Below are 9,991 nucleotides of genomic sequence, written 5' to 3' on the forward strand. Positions count from 1 at the left end.
CCCGTCTTTTATAACCTTCGGCAAAAAATGTTAAAGGATAAAATGTTCGACTTCCTTTAAAACACACGCAAGTGTGTGGTGGTAAGGGGCAACGCACACAAGTGGACGTCACGAATTCGAGCCCTACGGAACGTAGAGTTTAAAAAACAGTGTATAAAATAGCATATGACACGTGGCGAGTGTTGATGGCCACTGCGTTGGGATGGCTCAGGTGAAAAAAATATTTTTTTGACTTTTTCGTATCCGAAAAACACGAAAAACATTAATCGGTCATAAGTGACGGGTCATAACTATGACCTGTCACTTGACTTTTTATAAGTGACGGGCTACAGTTACGTCCCATCACTTATAACCTTCATTAGTGATGGGTCATAGTTATAAACCGTCATCAATGATTTCATTAGTGATGAATTCTTACCCGTTACTTATGACTAGTTATCAATAACGTGTTCGGAATAACGGGTGCAGAACCCATCATCCATAATAATTATCACCTATCACTTATGTCATTTTTTCATGTAGTGAATCATTCCCGCTTCATCATGGGGCTGCCCTCCTTCAGGTCCTGGTAGAATCACCTTGGATGACTGCGTAGCCATTATCTGGCAAGCCGCCCTTAACATGATCCCCACGCCCTCAAGAATCACTCCCTGCATCTCATCCTTGTATAGACCTGCCCAATAACTCATATAAGCACAAGCATAACATATTATCTCCCTAGGATGCTTTATCAATTTCTTGTCAAAGCATGCTCGGTTTCTAGCCTTCCAATTTGCCCAACATACTGCAGCAAGGCCAAGAGTATAAACCCCACTACCATTTGGGAGCCACTCATATATCCATTTCCAGAATTGGGCTAACTTTGGTCTATTATTAGCACCAAAGCATTTGCACACTACCTCCCAAACAACTCTGGTGACTGGAAAGTAAAAAAAAAAAAGTGAGATGGTGTTTCAGCATCCTCGCAAAAATATCATTTACATCCCCTTGACATTTTCTTCTAATCATGTTATCCTTTCTCAGCACAGCTTCATTCAATAGTAAGCATATAATTTTTTTTTATTTTGAATGGAATTTTTTTATCTCTAAACATGTTTTATACGCAAGACCTGAATCAGTTCTTGTTAGATGATTATATACAGTGTTCACAGTAAAACAACCTGATTTACTGCATTTCCAGCCAATTACATCAGGTTCTGTGCTACTCGTCCTTTGTACAATTTTTAAACATATACTCTCCCATTGCTCTTGTAGGAGACCAGGTAGGTAGCCACCTTCTCAAAGATAAATTGTAATCTCTGTTAAGGAAGTCAGATAATACGATATATTTATCCTCACAGAGTTCAAATAATGTTGGATATAAAATGCATAGAGGTCTCTCTTCTAACCAGCTGTCAATCCAGAATATGGTATTCTCCCCATTTCTAGTTTGAATTTTTTTCACTTTCAAATATACGTCCTTTACTTTCAATAAATCACTCCACGCAGGGGAATCAGTTAATCTGTGTTCCACAGTACTGACAATATCACCTGCCAAAATTTTGATTTTACCAAATCTTGCCAAATTCATTTTTTTTTTCAACTCCACCACCATTTACACATGAGACTGATATTCATTTTACTTAAATCTTTCACACCTAGCCCACCTTTCTTTTTTACTTTTGCAAATCCTCTCCCATCTTACCAAATGGTATTTTCTTTTCACACTACCTCCCTGCCAAAAGTATTTGCAATCTTGAAAGCATGAAAATAGCTCGATGGAAAAGATACAAGAAATGTTTCAGTTATTGGGGCTTTTTGTGCTGAATTTCCCTTCTTTAAATTGTCATGGTTTTTTGCTGCCCAGTTTTTATTGACCTGTGATGATGAGGCAAAGGATGACTATGATGAAGTGGTGGCTTGTGACACTACTATGGCCATTCCATATATTCTTACACTCTATCGCATCATTATATGAGATATAGAGAAAGAAGTGTGCAATGGCCACAATATATATGGTCTTACTCCACATCTGAGTCCAACTATATGACATCTATGTTGAGTTGTGTCTTAATCGGAGGCCTATAATGTTGCAAATGATGATTTTTTTAATGCATTTTGTATTTCTTTCCTCTTTGAACATGCAAGTGATGAAAAATGTTTCCATTGTTTTTAGCTATGGCGAGTGTAGAGCTATATTGGGAATGGTATTTTACATGCAGATATGTACATTTACTGAACTTTCCCAATAGAATCTATGATTTTGGAAAGATATTTGCTCAGCAGAGACATACATTGCAACTATATACAGGATAATGGCATGGTATGTTGTATTTATAGCCAAAAGCCTATGCTTTACTCAATATGGCCAGAATGTCATGAACAGGTTCATGGTTACTCAAGTGCTTGCTTCATGAGGTTTGAAAATCATTTGACTACTTTGACATCATTGAACTCAACCTTTAGCAACTCAATTGATCTCTCCTTACATAACAAGTGTAGTAGAGAAATGGCGAAAGCAAGGACTAATTGTAAAAGTAATATCATTATTTTCTTTTGTCTAATAGTTGTAATGTTTTGTTACAAGTTGATCCAAAATAGGGATTTGAACACAAAATGAACAAGTAATAATGTGATAGTTTGTATGTATTATCATATTGTGGTTGATCTATATATGTGTATTGTTGCTATGCTATTTGTATGTATTCAGGGGGCAGGCTAGCATCCCTAAGGCTAGTAGCCATAATGAATTAAATAAAAAGCCGATGTCAGGTATATTCTAGATGGTTAATGAAAGTGTAGTGAACATAGCCTTTTTAGGGCATGTATACAATTTTAGTGATTAATGATAACATAGTTAATGGGACTAATATGTTTGTCAAGTATATGCTTTAATAGGTCTTATAGATGCTATACCATGAAGAAGCAACCAAAGCTGAACTCAAGAAAAATTGAATTGGACGAATTTAGAGAAGATTGCACTCATCGGATGGTTTGGTGTTCAGAAAGGATAACACATCGGATAGTCTGGTGCTTAGGAAGAATTTACACAGGAGTATTTTGACTCAAAATAGGTGCTTCAAGTCAACACACTGGATGGTCTAGTGTTAGGGTGTTATGCACACCGGACTGTTTTTGCAGGAGATGTGTATTTCTCATTAGATGGATTTATACATATCAGATGAATCGATGCTCAGAGAGGATATATACAGCGGAGCATTTCTCTAGAGAACTATTGAAGACTGAAGATCTACACGTCGAATGATCCGGTGGTAAGAGGTGTACACGTGGATAGTTGCATCGGAGTATTTTCCAGAGGTCTCAACGGCTAGTTTGGCATGATTGTACACGTCGGATGGTCCAATATTTACAAGATCTACATGTCGGACAATGAATAGTGTAAAAAAGGTGGCTCAGTCAGCTGAAGTATACGCATCGATAGTCCGGTGATAGAATTTAAGGTTACACCGGAATATCCAATGTTCACAATAGTTTTGAGTGGGGTTTCAATGGCTAGTTTTCTACTATTGTATACACCGGATGGTTTGGTGTTTGTACTATTGTAAACCCCGGATCATCATGTGTTCACAATCTTTAATGATCATTAGAGCAATGGCTAATGTACGGGTTTGAGGCTATAAATACCCCCCCACTTAGCCATTTAAGTGTGCTGGAGTTCAGGAAAGCTCATGGACACTTGAGAAGGCATCCAACCTACCCAAGTGCTAAAAGTGATCGTCCAAGGTAAATTAAGCACATGATTAGGGAGTGATCAGTGCAAATAGCACTAGAGAAGTTATTGCTAGGTGCTATTGCCTAGAGAGGGGATCAAGGAGTGATCATACATTGTATCAAGTGGTACATCGGGACATTGGAGTCTTGGTGATTCGCTAGCACCTTGGGTCTTGGTGGCTCAAGCTTGTTGACCCTCTGATTTGGTGTGGAGCAGTGGCAAGATGCTTGTACAGGGATGCGAAAATCCTTGCCTTGGTGAATCAAGCTCTGAAGTGAAAACGACGGCAAGTGACCAGAAGAGAGACATGTGGTGAGATTTTTTCTTGATGGCTTAATGACTCAACCCACTTGAGACCTAGATGGCTCAAGGGCCATGACCGGATGCCGTTCGGGAGCAATAGCCTAGGTGGCTGTTAACGTGGACTAGGGGTGGTATTTATGTCATCGATACCATGAGATAAAAATCTTTTATACCGAGTTTGCTCTCTCTACTTTATTTATGTTTCCGTATTTACTTCTTGCAATCTATCCTTGCATGTTTATCTTCATAGAGTAGTTTGTTAGCATTGACTATATGTTGCACATTTAGATAGAAATTGATATATATGTTTACCTTGTAAAATTTTTAGAGCCAGTTAATTTTAGATATCCTAATTCATTCTTCCCCTCTTAAAATGTCACTGGTCCTTTAAAAAAAAAGCCAGTTGGCAACATGGAACAAAAAGATATCAGATCCAGTGCAGAACTGTCTGTATAAGTTCCAACTGTTGTCAGTTTGAAACAAGCACCGTCTACAATATGTGACAAGATGTTGCCAGCTTTAGACGACGATCGTCCACCATATAGAACTAAATAGATAGGAAAACTATCTGCAACATGGAAACAAATCATGTCAGTTTCGATGCCAAACCGTGATATGTGACAAGATCTTGTCGGTTTCTACGACACACCGTCTTCAATGCTGGAACATATGTGATCTGTTCCTCTTTGTACCCATCTGTAGTATGTGACAAGTTGTTGTCGATGTCGTGCTGTAATATAGAACTAATTGCTATCAATTCCTCAAATGAACTGTCTTCTATATTTTCTAGAAAGTAAGCAGTTCTTCACAAACATCTGTTTGGAAAGGTACTATATAGCAGACATTTGTTTAACTACTGCTAATACGTAGTTATTGTCATAACTTAGTTGCCTGTGATAGGGGAACAATCAGGTCTGGCAACGGGGCGGGTCGGGGTCGAATGCAGTAAGAACTCACCCGACCTGAAACTCAAAAAAAAAACCCCGATACGCCCCCGAAACGCCTAACGGGTGGAAAATTGCCCCTGGTTTCGAATCCGGTGAGGACCCAAAATCCGACGGGACCACACGGGTGGTGCGCTACGGCAGGGCAATGGCGGGCATGGGCAAGAGCAGGTGTGCAGCGGCTACGGCAGAGGCGAGCGGCGGCGGCGCGGCACGAACCGCCGAGGTAGGAGGGAGCGGCGGCGGCACGGTGAGCTGTGACAGACGTGGGCGTGACATGGGAGCGTTTGCGAGCGCGAAAGAGGGAGCGGCGGCGGCGCGGTGAGCTGTGGCGGGCGTGGGCGTGACACTAGAGCAGCTGCGGGCATGGAGGAGGGAGCGGCGGTGGTGCCAAAGCGGCTGCAAGCGCGGAGGAGAGAGCGACGACGGCGTGGCACTGACCGCCGAGGCAGGAGCGACAGTGGGCGCGACCGAGGGAGCGGTGGCGGCATGGTGAGATGCTACAGGTATGCGTCGTGTGTGAGCGGAGGGAGTGGCGGCCGCAACGGCTCGGGCAGAAAGCTAGCCTATTGCAGCCTGCAGGCGAGCAGCCATCCTTTAGCGACCTACGGGCTGGCTGGCCTGCTCGGGAGGACCTGGCTTTTCAGCTGCCCACGGGTGAATATGTGCCTCACCCCCAATCCAAACCCAAATCGACCCCCGACCCAGGACACCCGCGGGGCAAAATTTGCCCCTGGCTCCGCAACCGTCGTGTGTAAAACCCGTGGGGATTTGACCCGACCCACCCTATTGCCAGCTTAGGAACAATCTGCTTTGTTCCTTTACTGTCCGCGTTGATCTTGTCTGTAATAGTGGTTTCACCTAAACCAAACAAAATGATGAATAGTTAGAAAATTGCAACGTTTGAGTTACCTCCAAAAATTTAATAAAAGGATAAGGCAATACGTACTCTGCTAGTCGCTAACGGTAGTTCTAGTGAGGAACTCTTTCAAAAACAGGCAATACACAACCTGACTATGAGTAAAGGCAGGCTGTTGTAATGACACTACATTGGTGCTAACATGATAAATGCCGATTCCAAACTTTCATTTATAATTTTTTATAATAAACCCTGACAATGCTTCTCTAATTAATAGCATGATGCACCATCATGGAAAAACATAGTGATCATGAGCACAACCACCAACGTTTTGGGGACCTCCAAAGTCTTAGCAATAGGCCTGGAATAACATGTTTTTCATTTCTTTAATTAATCTCTCTTCGGCAGTGCTTTCATAGAAAACTCTAGTATTGCTCGCATATTAGATGGAACCATGATACGATGACAGGGAGATTCTTGATATCGAAGCTCTCGTGGTATGGAAGATAGTAAAGTCTTTATAATTTGACAAGCATGATTCTCTAAGTAGAGTTTTTTTCTACAATGTTTAGTTATGACTAAGTGATTAGAAGTGTTGAAACCCCTCTACTTTTATTACCTTTGCTCTAGCCTCGCATTTTCAATAACTCTCAAATTCCATTCTATTGTGACCTTGCGCTTTCACGAGGACGAGCAATACTAGCTTGGGGAGGTTGATACGCCCTAATTACGTATTATATTTCCTCATGGTTTTATGAATATATTGATTATTATTGTTGGGCTAACCTCTAATTAACTAACAAGTGCACAAGATTTGTATTTTATTATTAACTCTATAGGAAACTAAGTGAAATACGCAAATCTAGGGATACGGCTGTGAAGAGCTCGCAAAAACAACAATCGTGAAAACCTCACCATGTTGGAATTTCCAGAAGGAAAGAAGGGGTACGGTATGTGCGGCATTGGCCCTCGTACTAGTCACCCATCCCGAGGTTTAGAGGGTCCTGTGTGTCAAATGGAACAACTTTTGTGAAGGCTTCTTGGGTGAATTCCTTCCAGAGGTGGTACACAACACTAATCTGATGGGTTATAAAGAAGGCATCAATCTGCATTAAGAGGGGAGAGAGAGCCAGAGACCACAGAAGACCAATAGCATTTCGGCCACTACTCCATTGCCACCATAATTTCTAAGGTTCTAAGCCACGACCACCATTTCCACACCATTCCTCTCCATTTCCACCATTAGAACCAATTATGATGTGTGAATAGTTCGATCGGGAATGGGGGCGCTTAAGCACCATGTAGCGCACAATTAATGTAGATCGTGAAGTAATCTTAATGTACTTTATATATATGCAATCCTTTTATTTGTCTCCCTCTATTTCAAGGTTTGATAGGCCACAAACCCTAGAGATTGGGCACATAGGCGAAGGTAATGGATTTGTGATGAGGACCTAGTGACAGAAAGAGATCCCTACATCAAGGAAGAACTCTTGCAGGGGATCCATGACACAACCATCATACTTAATGCGTTGGTCCGAGAGTAATCCATTAATAGAGGCGTGAGATGAGGATTCATATATGCCGAAGGAGACAACCGGAAGATGGGAAATATAAAGGTGTGTCGCCCAAGCGATGAATATTTGTATCAACTACAGCAACACTTTAATTTCAGTAGTTATTCCTGTAGATCAAATGCCGATTGCACGCAACACTACGCTTTTATCATATTGCTAAACCTTAATTACAATTCTGCATTTATTTATCATGTTTGCTTGAATTTTTATTTAATTTCTGCAATTGTTATTGATATAATCATATTCCCCCATATTATGACACTGCTAAAGACAGAAATTCACAGTGACTCAATGTTGACCTATCTCGCCTCCATAAGAGATCAATAAATTGAACTTAGAGTCACTCTAGGGTAGGAGAGATGCACGCTTCATTTTGTGACATCGGTAAATTGAACTTAGAGTCACTCTAGGGTAGGAGAGATGCACGCTTCATTTTGTGACATCGGAGAAGCAACATATAAGATGCAACACTTAATCAAGCGCTAGTTACTCTCTCTCCTCCACCTAGAAAAAAATCCAATATGTACGTGTACCTGTATCCATAGCAGACGTGGCCCTGTTGGAGAGGCCCTTAGGTGGACCATTCAAAAGTAAAAGTACCAGCTTAGCTCATGGGCCTGAAAAATGTCAGGCCCAGTCTCGCGGTGTTCTTAACTGAGAAACCCTAAGCCCAAGACGCCGAAGTCAACCACTCTAGGTCGTCGTGAACGGACGTCGTGAAGCCCTAAGCCCAAGAGCCCAAGAGCCCGAAGCCCATGGCCCCCACCTCCGCCGTCGTCACCCTCAACGTCGGCGACGAGCTCTTCCAGACCACCGCCGCGACCCCCTCCCGCGCCGGTGCCTCCTCCCCGCTCGCCTCCCTCGCCCCCTCATCCCCCGCCGGCCCGCACTTCCTCGACCGCGATCCGCGCCTCTTCGCGCTCCTCCTCTCCTTCCTCCGCCACAGCCGCCTCGCGTCCCCTCCCTCCGCGGCGCTCCTCGCCGAGGCGCGTCACTTCGCGCTCGACGGAGCCCTCCTCGCCTCCCTCTCCCCGGCCTCCGCCTTCGACCCTCTGTCGCTGCGCCCTCCGCGCTCCTACCGCTCACCGGCCGCGTCGCACCTTCCGCCGTGGCGGTATGTCCCTCTCCGCACCCGGCCTCCCTCGTCACGGCGCACGGAGGGGTCGTCACCTGCTTCGACGCCGCGCTCGCCACCCGCCGCAGCGTCCTCACGCCTCTCCCCGCTGTCGACTCGCTCGTCGCGGTGTCCCCCGCCCTCGCCCTCGCGGGCGCCCGCGATTTCCCCGGCGTCCACCTCTGCCGGTTCTCCGACGAAGCCCCTGTTGCCGCTGCTTCGGAGGTGCTTTCGTGGCCGGGCTCGCCCTCCTCCACCGTGCTGTCGATGGCGGCTACGGCGGCGTCAGGAGCACCGCCATCGCCTTGGCTCTTCACTAGCTTCGAGTCAGCGCGGCGGAATTCGAGCGCCGTGGTGGCCTTCGACCTGAATTCTTTGTCTCCCGTGGCGGAAATCGGGCGGAAGGAAGTGTTCGGTGCGGACGTCGAGGCGGCCATACCGGCGACCAAGCTCAGGTGGCTTGTTGGGCACAATCGGTTGCTCGCTGTTGGGTCGCACTCAGAGCCGGCCAGGGTGGTGGGGGACATACGCCTCTGGGATGTCCGAGCGAGTGCCACAGTTCTAGTGTGGGAGGTCAGGGAAAAGGAGGACTGCTTTGCAGATGTCGCTGCCTCTGATGCGCTGTCGGCGTTGGTCAAGGTTGGGGCCGCGTCGGGCGAGGTGTTCATGGCTGACTTGAGGAGGCTTGGTGGTGGTGGCATTGGGCTGGAGCCGTGGGTGTGCATTGGAGACAGGCAGAGGGCAGCAGCATCTGGGAGGAAAGAAGGGAAGGGCTGTAGGATTGAGTGCTACTGTAATTGGGTGTTTGTGGCACGCCGTGCAGATGTGGAGGTGTGGAATCAGGTGGAACTGGCAGCAGAGGCCGGTGGGAAGAAGGTGATGAGCAGGAATTGGGTGGGGAGTGGACCATCAGCAGCGATGACAGGCAGAGAGGAGGGGATAAAGAAGAAGGCCAAGATTGTGAGCTGGGCCTTCGGAGGCAGCAGGATGGCATTGGCCAAAGCTGATAAGCGGTCTGTCGAGGTATGGGATACTGCTCCCACAGCAATTTGTGTCAAGCCCTAAAAAGTGGAAGAATACTGCAAAAGTAAGATGATGGTTCTCAATCTTTAGTTGCTGCTTTTGTTCCCCTGTACATGTATTTTACCATGCTCTTGTGATGTATCCTAGAGAGTTAGATTCTTGAATGCAATGCCTATGAGACGATTTCACTGAGGTTGGATGAAGTCTGTGTCTTGTGATTATGCAGTCTGCCTAAGTTCGTGATAACCCTAGGAAAAGAGCAAGATCTTTTTAAGCAAATGTGAAAGAAGGAATTGTCTGCGAGTGAGAAGTAACTTCCTTTATTTAACTAAGTTATTCATTTTGAGTATAGAAAATATAGCTTCATAAGAGTAACATGTAAATTCGTCTTATTACCATACATGAATATTAGATTTGCAGCCTCTAGAAACTCATCACAATTCCAGCATGATTCGAGAA

General features: G+C 44.8%; 1 pseudogene; it reads left to right on the forward strand.

Moving 5' to 3' along the window:
• Window positions 1-8,059: 8,059 nt before the first annotated feature.
• Window positions 8,060-9,724, forward strand: LOC133891977 (BTB/POZ domain-containing protein At5g41330-like; annotated as a pseudogene).
• Window positions 9,725-9,991: the final 267 nt, after the last annotated feature.

The sequence above is a fragment of the Phragmites australis genome, chromosome 15 (assembly GCF_958298935.1).
Source record: "Phragmites australis chromosome 15, lpPhrAust1.1, whole genome shotgun sequence".
In the NCBI taxonomy this organism is placed as follows: domain Eukaryota; kingdom Viridiplantae; phylum Streptophyta; class Magnoliopsida; order Poales; family Poaceae; genus Phragmites; species Phragmites australis.